Source organism: Gopherus flavomarginatus, chromosome 1 (assembly GCF_025201925.1).
Source record: "Gopherus flavomarginatus isolate rGopFla2 chromosome 1, rGopFla2.mat.asm, whole genome shotgun sequence".
NCBI classification, from domain to species: Eukaryota; Metazoa; Chordata; order Testudines; family Testudinidae; genus Gopherus; species Gopherus flavomarginatus.
Genome location: NC_066617.1, coordinates 347,728,052 through 347,749,804, shown reverse-complemented (window position 1 = coordinate 347,749,804; position 21,753 = coordinate 347,728,052). Strand labels below are relative to the sequence as shown.

Below are 21,753 nucleotides of genomic sequence, written 5' to 3'. Positions count from 1 at the left end.
CATGATCACTTTCACCCAAGCTTCCTTCTACTTTCAAATTCTCAACAAGTTCCTCCCTATTTGTTAAAATCAAGTCTAGAACAGCTTCCCCCCTAGTAGCTTTTTCAACTTTCTGCAATAAAAAGTTGTCTGCAATGCAGTCCAGGAACTTATTGGATAGTCTGTGCCCCGCGGTGTTATTTTCCCAACATATATTTGGATAGTTGAAGTCCCCCATCACCACCAAATCTTGGGCTTTGGATGATTTTGTTAGTTGTTTGAAAAAAGCCTCATCCACCTCTTCCGCCTGATTAGGTGGCCTGTAGTAGACTCCCAGCACGACATCACCTGTGTTTTTTACCCCTTTTAGCCTAACCCAGAGACTCTCCACCCTTCCATCTCCTATGTCCATCTCCACCTCAGTCCAAGTGTGTACATTTTTAATATATAAGGCAACACCTCCTCCCTTTTTCCCCTGTCTATCCTTCCTGAGCAAACTATACCCATCCACACCAACATTCCAGTCGTGTGTCTTATCCCACCAAGTTTCAGTAATGCCAATAATGTCAGAGTTGTATTTATTTATTAGCACTTCCAGTTCTTCCTGCTTATTACCCATACTTCTTGCATTTGTATAAAGGCATCTAAGATACTGGTTTGATCTTGCCTCCCAGCTTTGCCCTGACCCTCCTTCCTCTCTGCCATTATAGCCCGTGCTCCCTCCTGTTTCCAACCCATCTCCCAGGTCTTGTTCCCCACTTACCTTACTTCTTCAGCTTGCATTCTCTAATATAAACTTAGAGCACCAGGTACATCTTAAAAAGGAAAACCTACAAAAACAAAACACACCATTGCATGCACAGATCTCCCCCTGGGAAAAGGCTGGGAGACAGGATGAATCACAGGTGACAGATGTTCGTCATGTCACTTAAGGTGCTCAGATACTGCAGTGATGAGGCCAGAAGAACTTGAATAAAATAGAATAGAGCCAAATTCTGCCCTTAAATGTAGATAGACCACTCTTATTGGCATGAATGGGAAGTGTGCCCATCTCCAAAGGCACTACTCCCCTATAACAGGGGACTGGTAGACTATTGGCCATGAGTGTGTTTAAATATCTAATGTATAAAGAAGAAGAAGAAAATGGTGTTGAAGATTTGCTTCTACCCGCAATGCAGCAACCCGAGTGATCACCATTAGTTCACTAACAAACATGAGTTGAAAGGCCAGTTGCCAGCTGGATCTTTGTGCTTTTCTAAACTAACTAAATGTTGGAGAGTATCAGGAGTTTTATAGCTTATTTCTCAGCAATTTACTACAGAAATGTAGATTTTCTAAAGACTTCAGCTGACATGTATTTCACATCAGTGCACTACAATCTATGTGCTTCTTGCATTAGTTGCATTGATTGTTAATCCATTTGAGTTGGCAGCTAGCTTCAATCAGTTATATTAGTTGACTTAACATTTCTAGGAGGCTTTAGAAAGTTTCCTGTTTGCCACGTAAGTGAAACTTGAATCCGTATTGACCTTAAAAGCTCTTTTTTGTTTGCATCTTTTTTTTTAATTGAAACCTACAAATTGTGCTGAATGCTACTCCATGTAACTACACGTTCCTTTAACCCCTCTGTGGTGTGCTGTGTCCCCCGTTGCATCTTGTCTTGAACTAGGCCTTAATCCTGCAAAAAGGTATGCACATGAGTAATTTATGTATATCATCCCATTGAAGTCACCAGGATTACTCACACATATAAAGTTACTCACATGCATAAGTGTTTGCGGAATCAGGGCCTTGATCTGTGACCTTCTCACAGCAAGGATGGTCTTTTAGTATATGGTTTGGACCAGTACAGTGGGGCCCCGATTTAGGTCTCTGGGCCGCTGCTGTGCCACAAATAAAAATAAGGGTGATTATTTGAGTCCTTATAAAGCCTAGATTTATAATTCCTCAGATTCATTGGAATCCAGATACCAGTGGTATCTTGTAACTGCCTACCCCAACCTTCACACCCTACTGACTTTATCTTCTGCTGCAATTTTCACCGTATGCTATTTAATTAAGTAGTTGCTTGCTAGGTAATTTCTCCACTGATGGTAAAAAATTGTGCCTCCTTGAGTGAAGAGCACTTCATTAATCAGATGACAAGCCCAGGCAGGAGCACTGCCACATTTCTGTTTCGAGCAGTCCTTTTGAGACTGCATATTCACCCCAATGATAATCCAGTATTATGTGTTTAATTATGTTTATTGTAGTTCCCAATGAAAGTTATCAGGGAAGTGACAGAGAAAAACAGTTGGCATATTGATATGCAGAGCTATACAAAAGCCTTCATATTTCTAGTTTGCTGTTTATCTGATTCAGCATTTAATTACATTAGTGTAAATCAGGACTAACTACATTGGGATCAATGAGGTTAGACTTGGGCAACACTATCATGAGAGTAGAATCAGGACCTATCTATGGACCGTGTTAGCTCCATATCCCAAACCTGCCAGGCACTGAGTGCCTCAATTCCCACTGTCTTAGCACTTTTTGGAAGCTTTCAGTACCTTGCCAGATCAGGTCCTAAAGTCTTGGCTCTGCTTCTGCTGTAATCTGGGGGCTTGCTTCTCATTTTCACTTGAAACCTCTTTGCATTTTGTTTTGGCCATTAAGTTACACCGACACCTGCTTTTTACACTGCCAGAGCAGTGTACCACACCTTTAGTGTAACTGATAGTCCAAACAGAACAGTCCTTCAGTTAAGATAACTGGAATGACAAGACATTGCAGGATGGTTTTTACCCTCATTTGCACATATATTACTGTCACTGTATTGTAGGGGTATAAAGCAGAGTGAATTTGGCCCTTCAGGCTTTTGAAGTATTATTTCTTCATTTAGGAAGCTATGATACCAAAGGAATCTCTCTTTGAGTCAGCCATTTCTTCTACACTGAGTATTTGTCAAGTCTTTACTGTCCATCCCTTTAGCGGCTGTGTTTTTAAGCAGCACCATTCTACCGTGATGAGATTTTAACTAGGGCTGGCTGCTGAACAATTCCATTTCCCAAAAAATTTCTCTGCCTGGTTTGGAGCAGGTACTAGAGCCTGGGTCTCCTATATAACAAGGCGAATTCCCTAGCTACCACAATATTGGACACCCTGGGATGCTGCAATTATACATTCACATGCATATACATGTATATGTATATATTTTTAATACATTCACATGTATATACATATGTATATATGTTCATTCTACCCTGGATCTGAGACACCTCCCCAAAGGAAATGTTGTTAAAACTTTCCACAGGTTTCTGCAAAACATTTTTGTTTAGATAAAACTGCATTTTCTGACAGAAAAAGTGTTCCATCTTTTTTTTTTACCAGCTATAATTGTAACAAACAACATGATATATTGTAGCAGTAAGTTTGATTAGTTTCCATTGTTCACACCATATGAACACCTGGAAAGCCATTTAATTTGCCCATTACTGCTGAAGTATATTTAGCAATTTCGCCTCCCAGTACCTCCACATTGCGGAAATCCCACTCCATGTGGTAAAACTACCTAGAGGTAGGCTTGGCAGAAATCAATATCATTTTTTTACAATTTTAATGGAAAATCTGGATGTTTATTTTAAACTTTTTTTAATTATCAATTAATATTTTCAATTTGCAGGAAATCAAGGGGTGATCAGACAGTAATTATTTCATGCCAGTAGCTTTACAACATGTTAAAACACAACTTATCCACACCATGTGTCAAATATCCAAAGTAAATATACTTAAATCAAACTCTAAAAAGTTCTCAAGCAGCACTTTTTCTTACTTTGCCTGTCTGTAGATGTTGATTGCAATGGATGGAAATATTTTGCATCAGTTTGTGTGTGTACAGTGAAATTGATATTTACTGACATTTACCGATAAAAATTAAAACCTTACACACATATCTACCGACGCCAACTTGATGAGGACAGCATTCAGAGACTAGACAGATAACAGAGCGTTCTTCACCAGGCCAGCAAAACATTTTTGCTCCTGCTCCCACTCACCCCCCCCAAAAAATTTTAGTGACAAGTCTCCTGACTCTCCCTCCTCCTAAAAAAATTAAACAACTTTTGTCCAGGGTTCTGACCACTAACACCATTGCTGTCTTTATAAATTTACATGGTGAAAACCATGTGTTGGTGTAAACTAGAAAATGTGCCTGTTTTCCTGGCCAGTCTCATACTGGCTACCTGAATGAGCAGGCGACCAGCTGAACTGGTGAAACTGACAACAGGCTGGACTAACACCTGTGCTCCTCAAGAACCACCCTTAAAACAATGTTGAACTCTGCTGCCTCTGAAACCTCCATGGAAGCAACCCCTTTGAGTCTTCCCTCACTCATCTACACACACAGAGTATTAGGTCCATAAGGAACCTGAAGGTGAGAGCCTGACCCTGGCTTAACTTTCTTCTCACTGCCAAATAGGAAGTCTTTTTCTTTGTCCTGCCCACAAGGAGACAGTAGAAATGTCTATGTACTGTTATGGAAGGAACTGGACTGCCTGCCAGGAGAGGTATCCACAAACACTGGACACACACAAAAAGTCCCAAAAGAGAGAAGGAATCTATGTGCTTTAACCATTTGGGGGGTTTGAGAGTACATTTTTTAACAAGTTAGCATCCCCTTGGATAAGATGCATCTGACCCCTGCTCAAGTCTTCAGTTATGTGCTAGGAAATAACATGAAAGGACTCCATGCTTGTTAAATTAAGCTGACTCTTTATTAAGAGAACTATTCAGAGATACAGCAACTCCTCACTTAAAGTAGTCCCAGTTAACATTGTTTCATTGTTACACTGCTGATCAGTTAGGGAACATGCTCATTTAGAGTTGTGCAATGCTCCCTTCTAACGTTGTTGGCAGCTGCCTGCTTTGTCCACTGCTTGCAGGAAGAGCAGCCCATTGCAGCTAGCCGATGGGGACTTGGAACCAGGGTGGACTGGCAGCCCCGCTATCAGCTCCCCGTATCAGCTCCCCGCTCCCCTAAGTTCCCTGTGCTGCAGCTGCCCAGCAGGCTAGCATTCAGCAGTTTAGCTGTCCCTTCCCCTACTGCCATGTGCTGCTCCTGCCCTCTGCCTTTGAGCTGCTCCCAGAGATTCCTACTTGCTGTGCAGGGGGGGGAAGAAAGAGGGCTAATGTCAGGGTGTCCCCCTCCCCCCTGCTCCTGCACCCCGCTTACCCTTTCTCCATATAGAGCAGGGAGGGGACATGGACAGAGAGAGACAGAGAGAGCTTGGGGCAGCAGCTGCTGTCTCAACTTCCTTATCCACTTAAAAAGACAGTGCACTTAAGAGTGGGTCAGCTTACTTAAAGGGGCAGTGTGCATCTCTCTCTCTCTCTCCCACACACAAGGTGTGTGTCTCTCTCTGTCTGCTGTGCTGTCTCCCCTCCCTCATGTTTGTGCTGCCTTGTGTGAGAGGCTACATTGACAATAAAGTGTTAACTCTTGAGGGCTCAGCAGAGTGCTAGTTCATCATTTAGCAGCAAGACATTTCCTGAGAAATATCTCTCCCTCTTCCACCCTTTAACTTCACCACCTCAACCAAGCTTCACAATCATCATAGCTGTGAACAGTATTCAATTGCTTGTTTAAAACGTATACCATGTGTATATCTATGTAATATATAGTTTTTTGTCTGGTGAAAAAAAATTCCCTGGAACCTAACCCCCCCATTCACATTAATTCTTATGGGGAAATTGGATTCACTTAACATCATTTCACTTAAAGTCGCATTTTTCAGGAACATATCTACAACGTTAAGCGAGGAGTTAGTGTACTAGAACTGCAGCTAGCATGCCAGCCATGTGCACACAGACTGACTTCTCGATGCCTCCTCCAAACTCTTCCCTCCTGTGCTCCTCCCTCCAAGTTCCATGCAGGATGCTACAAGTTTGCTTCCCCTATTTCATGCAGATGCTGGTCATAATGGTCAATTTTTGCCCTAAGGGATTACAATGGCAACTCTGCACTAATGCTGCTGCTCGTACTAACCTTTCCAAAGAGGATTGGGCACTGCACCCTTTACCTGAATGACCTCAGTAGCTGTGCTCCCCCTGCGAAGCCTGGATCTCCAAGAAGCACTGGCCCTTCTTCCCAATGACTGCCACAGCATCTACTGAGCAATGTGCTTCTGCACCATCCCCTCACAGAGGGCTGTGGCGTAAAGGCATTATTAATTATTATTAATTATTAGTACTGAAATAGCACGTAGGAGCCCTCATAATAGACCAGGACCCTGTTGTGCTAGGTGCTGCACAAACACAGAGCAAATAGACAATCCCTTCCCCAGAGAGTTTACAATCTAAGTACAAGACAAGAGACCAGGGATACAGACAGACAGGGGAGCACAAGGAAGCAGTGAGTCATCATTTACTTTCACTTCTACCTAACAGGCTGTAGTTTAACAGTTAAATGATTAAATAGGCTGGATGAAACATTCATTTTAAAGCTTTTGCCTTTTCACACATAAATTACATTTCTTGTTTAATCTCTGCTTTTCTTCTAATGAGCTCTCTCCACACGCACTAATGGCTCACAGCTAGTATCTCTCTTCAAGCAAAATGATTAGGAAGTGGCTGTGTTTTCGCACAATAGATGGTAATGTTATTCTCGCATCGTCTAGATGCGGTTATGATGATATACCGGGAAGACAGGAAGACACCATCATTCAGGCACATCTGACTACAACTGGGTGAAAAAAAAATCTGAATTTTAGAAAATATATTTTAATGAAAATTCTGTAATATTGCTTCCACTTCAACACGTACGATTTCACACTGATGAAACGTAGGTTTTTCGTGACATTTCAGGACTGAACCTTTTATTCAAAATTAATGACAGTGAACCACCTTTCATGTAAAATTATAAGGCTGAGTCATGAAAATGGCTGAGAAGTGAGAAAAATTGGGCCCGTCCACATGATCAGGAGAAATAAGCCACAGAGTTGAACTCTGGATTCAGCCTCACCTGGAGTAGAAGTAGGTAAATATTATTGCTCTCATGACACGAAAGCTTCCATCACTGTCATGGCATGGGGAGAAAGAAAGCCCACTTGTACTATTTTATTTTATATATACACACAGGTGAATGTAGATAACAATAATAAACTTTGCATGTATCACTGCCCTCTACTGGATGAAATCAGAACTAGTCAGGTGTGTTATAGAGCCCTCACTGCTGAGAGTCTCCTTCAACTTGGGCTGGAGCTGCCTGTGCTTTTGGAGCACGGGGATTTGATCTCTTCCCTATTGTTACTGTAAAGTGTCAAGTGGTCATGGTGGGTACCATAGTCACAACTAAATTTACCAGGTGGACACAGGTTTGCAATTATATACAGGAGACAGTTTTATATATACACACACTAGATTGCATGGGACATTATTCTCCCAGCCCACGAAAATGTAAGATTTCCAAAAAATTTCAAATCCCGAACTGGGGCAAAAAGTCCAAATTTTTGCAAACAGACCATCTGAATACTAACTCAGTTGAGGTCAGTCAAAATGTTTCATTCTGATAATGTTTGAAACATTTTGATTTTTGCCCCATTTTTTATTTATAATTAGCTTAACTGTCTAACAAAAAAAGTCATTTGAACCACAAAATGGAGTTTTTCATTTCAAAAATATCAAAATGCAACATTTTAACAACCTCTAAACTTTTTTGCATTTTTTAAACAAGCAATCATTCAACACTGACCCTTTCCTGTTAATAGTTTTCACAAATTGCCGCTTTCCATTGAAAAAACATTTTGTCAAAAAATTCCCAATCAGCTGTCCCCCCAACACACACACATACATACCATTCTAAATAATAGTACAGTGTAATTTTAGTTTCCCTTCAATCTGTGTATAAGGTACAGCCACTAGGATCAGTTGAAAGCTGTTTTACCAGGATATAACCTACTGCATTTATATCAAAATCAAGTTTAATTTTGGACAGAAAATAGTTACAATTAATTTCTCTTCATATATTTCACATTCCGTGGGTGTGCTCCTTCCTTGCTCTCAAGGTATTATTCCCACTTTGAACTTTAGCGTCCAGAAAGTGGGGACCTGCATGTACCCTTCTAAGCTTAATTCCTAGCTTAGATCTGATAGCGCTGCCACCAACCAAAAATATAGTGTTTTGGTACACTTCCTGTCCCCCAAAAATCTTCCCTGGGGGACCCAAGACCCAAACCCCTTGGGTCTTAAAACAAAGAGAAATAAACCATTCCCCCTCCTTTCCCCCTCCCAGATTTTCCCCTCCCTGGGTTACTCTGAGAGATTACTGTGATCCAAACTCCTTGAATCTTAAAACACAGAGGAATTAACCTTTCCCCTCCTTCTATTCCCCCCCACCACTCCCTGGTGAGTTCAGACCCAATCCCCTTGGGTCTTAAACAAGGGGGAAAAATCAATCAGGTTCTTAAAAAAGAAAGCTTTTAATTAAAGACAGAAAAAATAAAAAATTATCCTTGTAAAATCAAGATGGAAAATGTTACAGGGTATTCAGCTTATATAGACTAGAGGGACTCTCTCCCCCCAAGCCTAAGATACAAGTTGCAGCAAACAGAGGTAAAATATCCATCCAGCAAAATACACATTTGCAAATAAAGAAAACAAACAAAAAACTAATCCTCCTTTTCTAGCTAGTACTTACTATTATGAACATGAGAGACTGTTTTAGAAAGAATGGCGAGAGATCTGGTTGCAAGTCTGGTCCCTCCTAGCCCCAAGAGCGAACAAACAACAAAACAAACAGCACAAACAAAGACTCCCCTTCACCAAGATTTGAAAGTATCTTGTCCCTCGATTGGTCCTTTGTCCGCCAGGTTCACTGAGCTTGTTAACGCTTTACAGGTAAAAGAGACATTAACCCTCAACTATCGGTTTATGACACTTGCATTTGCACAGCTCCTACTGTAGCTCAGAAGGGCATTTGGCTGTTGTTTGGCTGGATGCATCTTCAGCCTCGCCAATTAATTGATGAAGAGCATTAGGAGACAACTGTATCATCTGTGTTTGAACTGCCTTGAACAGAAGGTTGCTGAAGTAATGACTAACAGAGTCAAAGTCATGGAGTGGGGGATGTCAAATTGCAAAGTTCTGTAACAAGTCTACAAACTAAATTCGCTCTTGAAGATGGTTTTAGCACTTGTGGTGACATAGATGAATGATGCTGATTAAAAAGGAGTGAAGGAAGGATTATCACCTTACCATGGATCCTGCTGGTGTCATTAGCAGCGCCATTCAAATCAAACACGTTGAATTTTTCAGTGGCTTCATAGCTTTACTGTGAAGTTGCAGGTGTCACTGTGTACTGGTAGTTGAGTGCAAGATAAGGCAAAAGTGGAGATAAAGTAGGATGTAGCAAGAATAGCACACAAAGAATGAGAAGAGATGATAGTTCTGTGGTTTAAAAATAGTGTCTTCCTGGGGCTTCTTTGTGGCTGAAATATTTGTATTAGTGCTGCCAGCTATAGTGAGATATCACTTATAATGAGCAGAGGTGCTTACAGTCACTCTGAAGGATCCAATAGTTAATGATTGAAAATGAAAAGCACTATTAGTGTTAAATATTATTATAGTTATAATAAAGGGTTGGCTGGAGAGGCAGTGTGATCCAGTGGACACCACACTGGACTGGGATTCAGGAGACTGTAATCTCTGCCACTGACTTTCTGCGTGACCTTGGGTATGTCACTTCACCTCTCTGTGTCTCTCACCCTTTGTCTGTTTTGTCTCTTTAGATTGTAAACTGTTTGTGGCAGAGCTGTCTCCCCTGGTGTGTTTGTACAGCTCCTAACACAATGAGGCCTCAATCTTGGTTGGATCCTAATGTCATATAAATAATTTATAATAAATATTCATAAAAAGATTTACAGTCTGACTGCATGAAATCAGAACAGGCATAAACAAGTCAAAATATAATGCAGACATTTCACTTACAGTTGCATCCCCATTAAAGGAAAGGTGCTGACATAAGCTCTGTTCCCATTGTGGAAAGCTTGACTTTATGTGTGTGTATTACACTTATGAGTTTTCCCAGTAAGCTATTAGTTTTTCATACCATTACTTTTAACTGTACAATCAAACACTGATAACTTTAGACATTCAAACTGTTTAAATGGGTTCCTTAATATGCAGTAATTTAAGTGATTAAATATCATTTACAAAAAAAAAATCTGATGTGTTGGTGACAAGAGTTGAATGTCACATAGAGGGAGATATATTGCACTAATAAATTACAGCAGATAAAATAGCTACATAACTGTGTTCAATTCCTTACAGTAAGAATAAGTAATATTTTCTCTGCATCTCATAAAAGCAACATTAAAATGTAAGGCCTGACTCCTATTCCTGTCTGAGGCTGTGCCACAGTAATGGCAAAGGGCTTCTGTCCAATAATGAATTACTTGCAACAGGATTTTGTTCTGAGAATTTTATTTGCAATGTCTAAACTGATGCAGTGTGTTTAAGCAAACTTGCCTTACTGCAGAATCCAGATAAGGAGAAAAAAATTATACATGGAAGGGCTTAGTAACCCCAAAGTACAACGTGAAATCACATCCACATGCCACACTCCTTCCTGGCTTGTTATTGAATAGCCTTTTTCTGATTGTGTTTTCTGTCTGCTTATAAGCTCCACATGGCAGCTTCTATGTGTTTTACATCATGAAAGGCACCGTTGGTGTGGATATAAAGGTTCACCCTTATTGGCTTTTTCAGGGATCTGTTGTTTTGACTGAGGAAGAGGACCTGGCAAGTGTTTATTGTAATTTATTTTTAACCACACTGGACACAAATTGAGATCTCAGAGGTTCACCCTAGCAGTCATATTTTGCACTTTACACCTTTAGATTATAGGATCTCAAAGTGTCAATACAGGTAGGTTTAAACCTAGTGATCAAGATTCTTCAGAATGACCAGTGATGTTAACATTCCAGAGCAGATCTTGGCCTCAAGATGAATGTGCAGTATTGGTTTTTCCTTGATATGAAAGCCACAGGTATTACAGAACAAAGCTAAAATCCAGCATGTGAGAAAGATCACAATTTGAAAAGACCATGAGGACAGTGTTTGTGCCTTTACCATGTCTACCCTAATTACCATATTTGTCAAGAAAGCAAATTTGACACTCTGTTCGTACACCAGCATGGGCTGTGACATTGAGATGGTAAATCCAAAATCCCAGCAGGGCCTGGGAGAGTTCATCTCTAGGAGAACTCAGAAGGGAAGAAAAACTTCAGCCATTAAGTCTCAAAATTGAGTCTCAGGGCTGAAAAATGTTTCCTTAAACTCAAAACTTACTTCTGTGTCTCCACTGTGGGTTTTTAAATGGAGCGAAGCCAGATAGCATTTGCAAGACTCACTCGCCACCCAGCAATCTTTATATCTTACACGTGAGTCTATATTAATTGTAATGAAAAACCAAGTGGTCTCTCTCTCTCTCTCTCTCTCTTTTCTTGCTTTTATAAAGATGCCTTCTTACCTGGATTTTAGAAATAAAAGGAATACACTTTGCTTTGGTTGCTGTGACACTAATTATAGAAGAATTCACTGTAATACCCTCTGTGCATTGGTAACATTTTATCCTTTTTCCTTTTATTTATAGAATTATTTATTTATTCATTTATTTGGATTAGCCAAAATGGAGGTAGTTTGTAAGTAACAGTACCACTGGAGAACTAAATCACATTACTCAGGCCTTGATTCTGCAGACACTTCAGCACATGTTCAAGTGTTTTCAGGATCAAGCCATTACTATTTACCGTACTTATTATATCTATTGGTAGCACCCAGAATCCCGAGTCATGGACCAGCACCCCACTGTGCTAAGCACTGTACAAGCATAGAACAAAAAGACAGTCTGTGCCCCAAAGAGCTTACAGCGTAATTCTCCCAATGCCATAAGCTTATTCATACAACCTTGGCAGAGAGTAGAGACCCTAACAAAGATCCAGCAAGGAGAGGGTTAATTCCCTGCTTCCCACATCCCAATAGCTGGAAAAGATTGAGCTCATAACTCAGTTCTGACTGAGGACTGAACAGGAGAAGAGCCTCAGTTAGAGAACTTCATGAAAAGGAAAAACAAACGAACAAACAAAAAAACCCCCAATACTCTCTGGTAGAGAGGGAAAACAGATACATTGAGGCCCCAAGCCTTCAAACATGCTTCAAGATAAAGAACTTTTGTGGTGATATCTTTAGGGTCATGAGCTACTTGTAAAAATAAAGCTACTTATAAAAAAGCTACTGATAAAAATACAGGGTGTTGTTAATACTGCCAACTTGTGACTCAACAGCAGCACAAGCTTGTTTCTCGAAGAGGACATTTTTCCAGGGACACGGTGTTCCGAAAGACTTGCTTCAGGAAATACAGGACGAGTGTCATTAATGTTCACTTTAAGCTGAAGAACAGCTTTGACCCGGCATATGTTCATTGGACTATTCTCTTCCCTCCCCACGCTGCACGTCACACTGAACACTTATTTCCCCGGACTGTATGTTCCTGGTAAAGAAAGAACAAGCTCTACCCAGGGCAGCAATGTATCCTGAACAGACATCTTTTAGCTGTAAAGAAAATACAAAAACAGTTTTGACTGCAGAAATGAAGAGCCAGGAAATTTCACGTCTCCAAAGAAGTTAGTGGGACACCATATGTAACACCACAACTGTCTTACAAGGACCTACGGTCTTCTTCAATTAAACACACGACAACCTTTGTGGGATTGGGGTCTAATTCAAGAACCTTTGAGAATGCTCTCTTCTGACTGAAGTCACTACAAAAATTAATTTGCCCCTACTGTTACTCACATCTTCTTGTCAACTGTTTGAAATGGCTACCATTATTACATTGGCCTCATTATCAATACAAAAGTGATTTTCCCTCCCTTGGTATTCTACTGTTGAGACTAGCCCACTTCCACCTTAATTGAATTGTCTCATTAGCACTGACCCCCACAACTTGGTATGGCAACTCCCATCTTTTCATGTACTGTGTATTTATACCTGCCTACTGTGTTTTCCACTCCATGCATCTGATGAAGTGGGTTTTAGCCCATGAAAGTTTATGCCCAAATAAATTTGCTAGTCTCTAAGGTGCCACAAGCACTCTTCATTGTTTTTGCTGATACAGGCTAACACAGCTACCCCTCTGAAACCTGACTGAGGTTGAAATTCTGGCTTTTGGTTTTAACCGGAATCTACACTGCAGCGGGGAGGGTGCTTTCCACGCACTAGCTCGAGCTTCCTCCACAACACAAAGGAAAGTATTCATAAATTATTTTTTCTGTTCTAGCTGAGGGGGGAAAGTTTTTTTATTATTTGAATTACAGTAGTGCCTGGAGGACCCAACCAAGATTGCAATCCCATTGTACTGGAGACCGGACAAACACATAATAATAGACTGTTCCTGCCACAAAGGAATAGACAAGACAGACAAAGGTTGGGAGGGAAATTAGAGGCACTGAGAAATGAAGCGACATGCCAGAGAACACACCGCAGGTTACTTGCAGCACTGGAAAGAGAGTCTAACTCTCCTGGCTCCCAATCCAGTGCCCTATCGCCAGACCCTGACCGCCCAATTTGCCATTAAGAACACACCCCAACAGCTAAAAATAAAGAGTCTAAGGCTCTCTAAGATTCTAAGAGTCTCTGTCTCCACTTTGAGCTGGAAATGTGATTCCCAGCTCACATAGACAGACTCACACGAGCTGGGAATCTCATAGAGCTCGTGAGCTAAAAATTACCAGGGTAGTACAGGCTAGCTGTGCTGAGTACATGCCCATGGGGTTCAGGTAGATTTGTACTTGGCACAGCTAGCCACCACTCACTGCTGCCCAGGATCTCCCAGCTATACTATTAGAATAATAGACTATCAGGGTTGGAAGGCACCTCAAGAGGTCAGCTAGTCCAACGCCGTGCTCAGAGCAGGCCCAATACTCTGACAGATTTTTGCTCCAGATCTCTAAATGGCCCCCTCAAGGATTGAACTCACAAGTCTGGGTTTAGCAAATCAATGCTTAAACCATTGAGCTATCCCTCCTAACTAGCTAAGTGACAGCTAGTGCACATTTGTCTGCACAATCTGGGACTCAAACACATGCCTAGTTCCAAGTGGAGACATTCCCTAAGAGTAATTGTATGGGACAGTTACAGAGGGAGGAGAAAGGGAGAGGGAAAGCTAGTGGGAAGAAAACTGGGGTGATTGAGGGAAGGTGGATAATTATTTAAAAAAATAAATAAGTTAAAATGTAATCCAGGTATCAAGGCAATGAGTGAATGGGGTGGTTGGAGAATTGGGGTAAATATTAAATTAGGGACAGATTCTGTCACTCTTCAAGTAAAATGATTGCAGCTGCTGATAGAGCAATGAACCCCTCAACAAAAATAGAGATAATGTGTATGGCTAGATTAGGTTTATTGGACACACTGTTAAGTATAACGGGGCAAGAGATTTTACAAAATGTCTGAGGACCCTTTTCTCTAGTGCACCATAAACTTGCTGACATCAATTACTCTTCCCTCTCCCCCACTAAACAACAGCAGAACTTCCTGTAACCCAATAAAAGAGAAAAGATCAAGAGACTACATAAAACTCACTTTGGAGTTCACTATTGCCAATCTATTTCATGTGGAAGGTATTCAGACACTACAGTGATGGACAGCAATACAAAACACTAAGAGAGATTTGTTGTCATCATAAGACTGCAAGCTCTTTTGGTTAAGAACATAAGAATGGCCATACTGGGTCTGACCAATGGTCCATCTAGCCCAGTATCCTGTCTTTCGACAGTGGCCAGTGCCAGGTGTTTCAGAGGGAATAGAACAGGTAATCATCAAGTGATCCATCCTCTGTTGCACATTCCCAGCTTCTGGCAAACAGAGGCTAGAGACACCATCCCTGCCCATCCCAGCTAATAGCCATTGACGGACCTATCCTCTATGAACTTATCTAGTTCTTTTTTGAACTCTGTTATAGTCTTGGCCTTCACAACATTCTCAGGCAAGGAGTTCCACAGGTTGACTGTGCATTGTGTGAAGAAATATTTCCTTTTGTTTGTTGTAAGCCTGCTGCCTATTAATTTCATTTGGTGACTCCTCGTTCTTGTGTTATGAGAAGGAGTAAATAACACTTCCTTATTTACTTTCTCCACACCAGTCATGATTTTATAGACCTCTATCATATCCCTCCCTAGTCATCTCTTTTCCAAGCTGAAAAGTCCCAGTCTTATTAATCTCCTCATATGGATGCTGTTTCATACTCTTAATCATTTTTGTTGCTCTTTTCTGAACCTTTTCCAATTCCAATACATCTTTTTTGGGCTGGAGTGACCACATCTGCACACAGTATTCAAGATGTGGGCATAACATGGTGTGGTGGGTCAGCTGCCCCACTCCTGCAGAACAGGGGTTGAAAGCAGCCCTGAAGAGAGCTGTGGCTGGAAAAAGAGTTAAAAGCAGCCAAGCTAGGCTGAGAGGGGATGCAACCACAGCTATGACCAGCTCAATCAGGGCCCACATGGCCCTTATTAGAGGGCTGGGGGCCAGGAGCTGGAAGAGTCTCTCTCTTGCTCTGGAGAAAGGAGGACCTGGCTGCCTGGGAGATCTGGGTACTGGGAGCAGAGCAGAGCAGAGCAGAGCTGGGGAAAGGCAAAAGGAGCTGGGGAGCTCCAGCCTGGCAAATCCCCAGGCTGCAGGCCTTGCTTATGGCTGAAACTGGTACATGGATTGCAGAGGTGCTGCCCGGGCTTAGGCAGAGGCACCTGGTCTGATTCCATTGCTAATGATGAGCAGCCTTTACAGACTGTAGTCTGTCTCAGGGAGCAGGGTCTAGATGATGACTGGCAGTAGCTACTGAGTCAAGGTGGGTTTAGAGAGTTGGGGGTTTCCCTGGGAGGGGAGGCCCAGAATGTGGGGGTGCTACTTCGGCAGAACCCTGAGGAAAAGGGCACCGGGGTCCAGGAGGGACATGGGGGCCAGTGGCAGGCGATACACCGGCCTGCAGAGGGTGCTCCATATGCTGGAATTGAGCTAATTCCTGGGATGATCAGCATGTGGTACCGCACCGGTGAGTCTTTGCTTTGCTACACATGGATTTATATGGAGGAAATATGATATTTTCTGTCTTATTATCTATCCCTTTCCTAGTGATTCCCAAAATTCTGTTTGCTTTTCTGACTTCCACTGCAGATTGAGTGGATGTTTTTAGAGAACTATGACACAATGACCCCAAGAGCTCTCTCTTGAATGGTAACAGATAATTTAGACATCATAATTTTATATGTATAGTTTGGATTATGTTTTCCAATGTGCATTACTTTGCATTTATCTACACTGAATTTCATCTGCCATTTCATTACCCAGTCACCCAGTTTTGTGAGATCCTTTTGTAACTTCTTTGCAATCTGCTTTGGACTTAACTATCTTGAGTAGTTTTTGAATTATCTGCAAATTTTGCCACCTCACTGTTCACCTCTTATTCCAGCTCATTTGTGAATATGTTGAACAGCACTGGTCCCAGTACAGACCCCTGGGGGACACCACTGTTTACCTCTCTCCATTCTGAAAACTGATCATTTATTCCTACCCTTGATTTCCAATCTTTCAACCAATTCCTGATCCAGGAGAAGATCTTCCCTCTTATCCCATGGTTGCTAAGTTTCCTTAAGACTCTTTGGTAAGGGACCTTGTCAAAAGCTTTCTGAAAATCTAAGTACTGTATATCCACTGGATCACCCTTGTCCACATGATCATTGACCCTCTCAAAGAATTCTAGTAGATTGGTGAGGCATGATTTCCCTTTACAAAAACCATGTTGACTCTTTCCCAACAAATCATGTTCATTCATGTGTCTAATAATTCTGTTCTTTGCTGTACTTTCAACCAATTTGCCCAGTACTGAAGTTAGGCTTACCAGCCTGTAATTACCAGGATCGCCTCTGGAGCCTTTTTAAAAATGGATGTCACATTAGCTATACTCCAGTCATCTCGTACAGAATGACAGTTAGTAGTTCTGCAATTTCACATTTGAGTTCACATTCACTCAGAACTCTTGGGTGAATACCATCTGGTCCTGGTGACTTTAATTTATCAATTTGTTCCAAAACCTCCTCTAATGACACCTCAATCTGTGACAGTCCCTCAGATTTGTCACCTTAAAAAAAGGCTCACATTTGGGAATCTCCTTCACATCCTCAGCCATGAAGACCGATGCAAAGAATTCATTTAGTTTCTCTGCAATAGCCTTATCTTCCTTAAGACCCTGTCTCTTTTTTATATGGCTGTAGTGTACCAACGCACTTTGTGTGCTATGGAAATAATGATAAATTAATGTGTAACAAATGTACCTGAAAGAAGATGAAAGCCTCTGTTTTAATATTCCTGCTGCTATAAAGAAATTGATAGCAATTGTAACTATTGGTCATTCCAAACCAGTGGAAAAGAGTCTGCATCATCTACAGAATTGTTTAGTAGCATTCTTTATTTTATCCAGCTGAAAAAGTGACAGCTGAAAGAAATAGTTATGACAATCACAAAAGTTTGGCAATCACATACCAATTTCACTGAGGTTTCAGCAGCTGTATCTCTAAAGTTTTTAACAGTTATAGCAATGATATTAGTGATCTAAACTCCAGAATCACTGTAGCCACAGATTCATATCCTAGTAGACCCCCACACACACTTTAAAAAAAACAATCTTAAAGAATTAATAGAAACTCCAGTAAAATCTACTTTGTTACTCTAACCTGAGAACACAATTCTTATTAAGCTTCCTGTAACTCTCCCTCTTTCTCCACAGTAAACATAGCAGTTGAATTTGCACACTTCTATCAGTTCTGCTTTTCCTTGTCAAAGGGACAACTGCTTTGGAAACTAAGAATATTTATTTTATTCAGTATTTCACCAAGAGAAAGAGGATGTTGTTGTGCCTTCCAACTGGTCAGAGACTAGAGAGGGTTTGACCAATTAGTGGTGTTCTCCAAGTCTAATGGCTGGACTCCATGCTCCAAATTCTTCCTTATTCACATCCTTACAGCCCCATTGAATTCAAAGGGGCTACACAGCCACTGCTTGTGTTCATGGCCTGTATATTACCACAATCAAGGTTTGAACTAGGACTGACCTTCCTTGATCCATCTGTGACTACTCCTTCCCTGAACTCCTGACTTGTCACTTGCTGACTTGGAGTTATTTTGCTAGGTGCTGAAGAATTGGCCTTATTGGCTCTTCGATAGCTGCCTTTACATGATGGTCAGAGCATGGAAAGCTGGGTGCAGGGATGTGTTAAGCTTTGCTATCCATGTCCTGATCATTATTAGTTGTGTTGCTGTACAGTCTAGAGACCTCAGCCCATTGTGCTGGGCAATGTACAAACATACAAAGAGATGGTCCTTGCCCTTGCAATCTAAGTATAAGAATAAGATGAGAGAGAACAGGCCATATGTGGGGTGCACAAGTTTATAATAAGACGATATGGATCAGTGTGATAAGCAGTAATCATAGCAGTGCCCTGTGAGGTGGTCATTCCCACTGTAGGCATTTTTTTGCCATATTCTTGTAGGGACCTGGGACAGATCAGAGGGGATGTGAGATCAAGGTAGCTTTTCTGGGATCACAATGTAATAAACCACGTCCAAATGCAAAGAGATATTAGAGTCACAGTGAAGACCAAACTCAGGACCTATAGCACAGGCCATTACCTGTGCTATAACAAAATTTGTATATATGCAGTCACAGTTCATTCCAACAGGACTGACTTTCCACAACATCCAGGCTCAGGGCCAGATCCACAACTGGTGTAAATCAGCATCGTTCCGTTGACTTCAGTTCCATTGACTGAGTTCCTTCACTGCCATGTGTGTCAGAAAGCAGCACAACTTTCATAACTGCTTGTTCTGGCGGCAATAATCATCTGCCAAAAATGGCCAAGTATTTAACTTAGCTCTGATCCATTCTCCTCTCAGCCTGAACTATAACCCATTTTTATCGTCCAATGACTGAACTTCAACCTACCTGAAGGATCCTGAAATATCACGGCACATGATTTGACTTAGATTTAATTCCACTAATTGTGACCAGTTATGTAACTATAGCAAGAAATATTCTAAGCTGACTGGACAATGGTTATCAAGTGAAGAGTTCGAAGGCTCAAATTTATATAGTCATGTCTTTTTAAATGTTGTGATAAGTAGTGCTAAAAAGGTTATCAGGGTGGACCCCTTTTCTGGTATGCATGTGTGTGAAAGGAAGTTTATTTTCCATTATTTTATCTGAACAAATCCCCTTCCCTTTCTTTTTCAATATTTAAAAAGCTAACTATTTCATTGGGAGCAGGTTCTGCCTCCTTTATTCACACTGAATAGTTTTTTACTCCTTGAAATAATCCCAGTGTAGTCAATGATATGACTTCTGGAATAAAGAGAGCTACCCAGTGTAAGTAGGGTTATCAGAATCTGGTCCTTGAAAATGGAAACATGGAAAGCTGCTTTGCTTTCCTTCTGGGGTTTTCAGTCATATGATTTTATTTTTCAATGAATAAGATTTGTGACACAGCAGTTAGCTTTAAAGGAATCTATCTAGGCCACCATAATTGGAAAATGTAAGAAACAGGTTATTAGAAAATTAGAACATTGAAATGCATAATGATTCTCAGGCTAATCAGAACTGAGAATGTTCTGTTCATTACAGATTTCCATTCAAACTCCATGAGGAAAGATGGTCTCCAAGGTTTAGATGCTTAATTTGTTTAATAGACTCAATGCAATAACATACCTTTAATCAAAGAAGCCCAGTATCACACATTACAATATAATAACACTTGACTTTCAATATTCTCTTCCAAATAAATTAACCAGATGCAGACATATTAAATTTAGAAAGCAGTCCTTTTGAGAATCTTTTTATTTCCTACTTCCACAAATCAAAGCCTTTGGTGATCAGTTAACATTCTTCACACAGAGACTACCTAAGATACCTAAGATACATACCTATCATCCTGCATGGAAGAACTCTGTAATAAAACCAGGATAATGACATGGTATGTTAGGGGTTTCATTTCCCCCCTAACATAATGACAAATATGAGAGAGGTAGCCGTGTTAGTCTGGATCTGTAAAAGCAGTAAAGAATCCTGTGGCATCTTGTGGACTAACAGACGTTTTGGAGCATGAGCTTTCATGGGTGAATATCCACTTCGTCAGATGCATTCACCCATGAAAGCTCATGCTCCAAAATGTCTATTAGTCTATAAGGTGCCACAGGATAATGACAAATATTGTTCTACATATAGTCCTAAAATCAGGAGGAGTCTTATAGTCTAGAGGTGTGGTAATCATTAGCTCTTCATGAATAAATTCTACTGATATTAAGGAAAAAGCTGGCAAGACTGGCCCACATGTAATAGTTCATTTCCATATACATAACAGGTGAGATTTCCTAAAGTGTCTAAGGGCTGCTTTATACCTAGCAGGCAGCAAGGTGAGGTGTAAGTCTACCCCACACTAACTATCTGTGTAGACTCTGCTGCCACACACTATCTGTGTAGGCCTTGCTGCTGTTCACTTTATTTGAGTTTCAAAGCAGGGTAGATCAAAGTATATTATGGAACTCAATGTGCAGCAGCAGGGTCCACCTGGACAATTAGTGCACAGAGAGCATTAAATTGATTTGATTTACACCCAGCTGGCTGTGAACTAAGTGTTTGCATAGATAAGCCCTATGTGATTTAAGAACGCACTTCGGTGTGATGACCTGTGCTCCTGGGGCCTAATCCTGCACCACTGAAGTCTCTGGGAGTTTTGTCACTGACTTTAATGGAGGCAGGATAAAGCCACTAATCACATAGGTGCTTTTGAAAATCCCACCAATATTCATAATGTGCAAATACACATCTCCAGAACAAGGATACCCGGTCCCTCTTCGCCAACATTTCTTTCTGGATTTGGCAAGTTTTCGTGCTGCCCTACATCAGTTTAATCCCTATTTTATCTTTTAGATGGATTAGTTCCTAAACTATATGCACATAACAAATAAACAGAAATGACTTTACATCTGCCCTAGGGCACCTTGACCCAAGGTTGGCCATTCTCTTCCTTATAGGTCATAATCTTTATAGCACCACTAGCTGAGAAGATAACTAATCTACTTGTGATGAGACTAAAAGGTAATGAGAAGGCCCATCGGTTCTATGCAGGTGATGTTCACTATACATACAAGAATCAACCAACAACTTACTTTCCTGAGATAGTAAAAACAATTGGTACCTTTTGTAAAATATACAGATATAAAACTAACTTAGCAACAAACTGAACTTCCAGCAGTGAATCAGAATGGATGACTTTCACTCCCACAAACAAAAACCAAGATTGCTAAGTATCCTAAAAGCTGAATAAGTGATGTGATTTTTTCACAGTGCTAAGCACCCCCATCTCTGGATTTAGGAGTCTGATTTCATGCACTCTGTGGATTTGGCCAAAACACACAAGAACAAATCCAGTCTCTTTTCTGTGGCCTCTAATGATGCCTTGCCGACAGACGTCATGCACATGGAGGAGCTCTGGGGGTGCTCTAAGTTATATCAATTTGTAATGGTTATCATGGGGCCATGATGATATCAGGGACAGCAGGAGTGCAGCATGCTCTGACCACTGCCTTCCCACTCCCAAAACATTCCCTGCACCAGCAAGAAATTCCCTTCACAAAAGGGGAAACCTCACTGCCCACTAAAGACACAATGTTAGTAGGGCTAAGGATTTGACCC

At 41.0% G+C, this 21,753-nt stretch overlaps 1 protein-coding gene across 1 annotated transcript in view; it reads left to right on the top strand.

The window, feature by feature from the left end:
• The window catches only part of LOC127045637 (uncharacterized), a 946,950-nt gene that overhangs the window by 756,241 nt on the left and 168,956 nt on the right, over nucleotides 1-21,753 (top strand). The window lies entirely within an intron of this gene.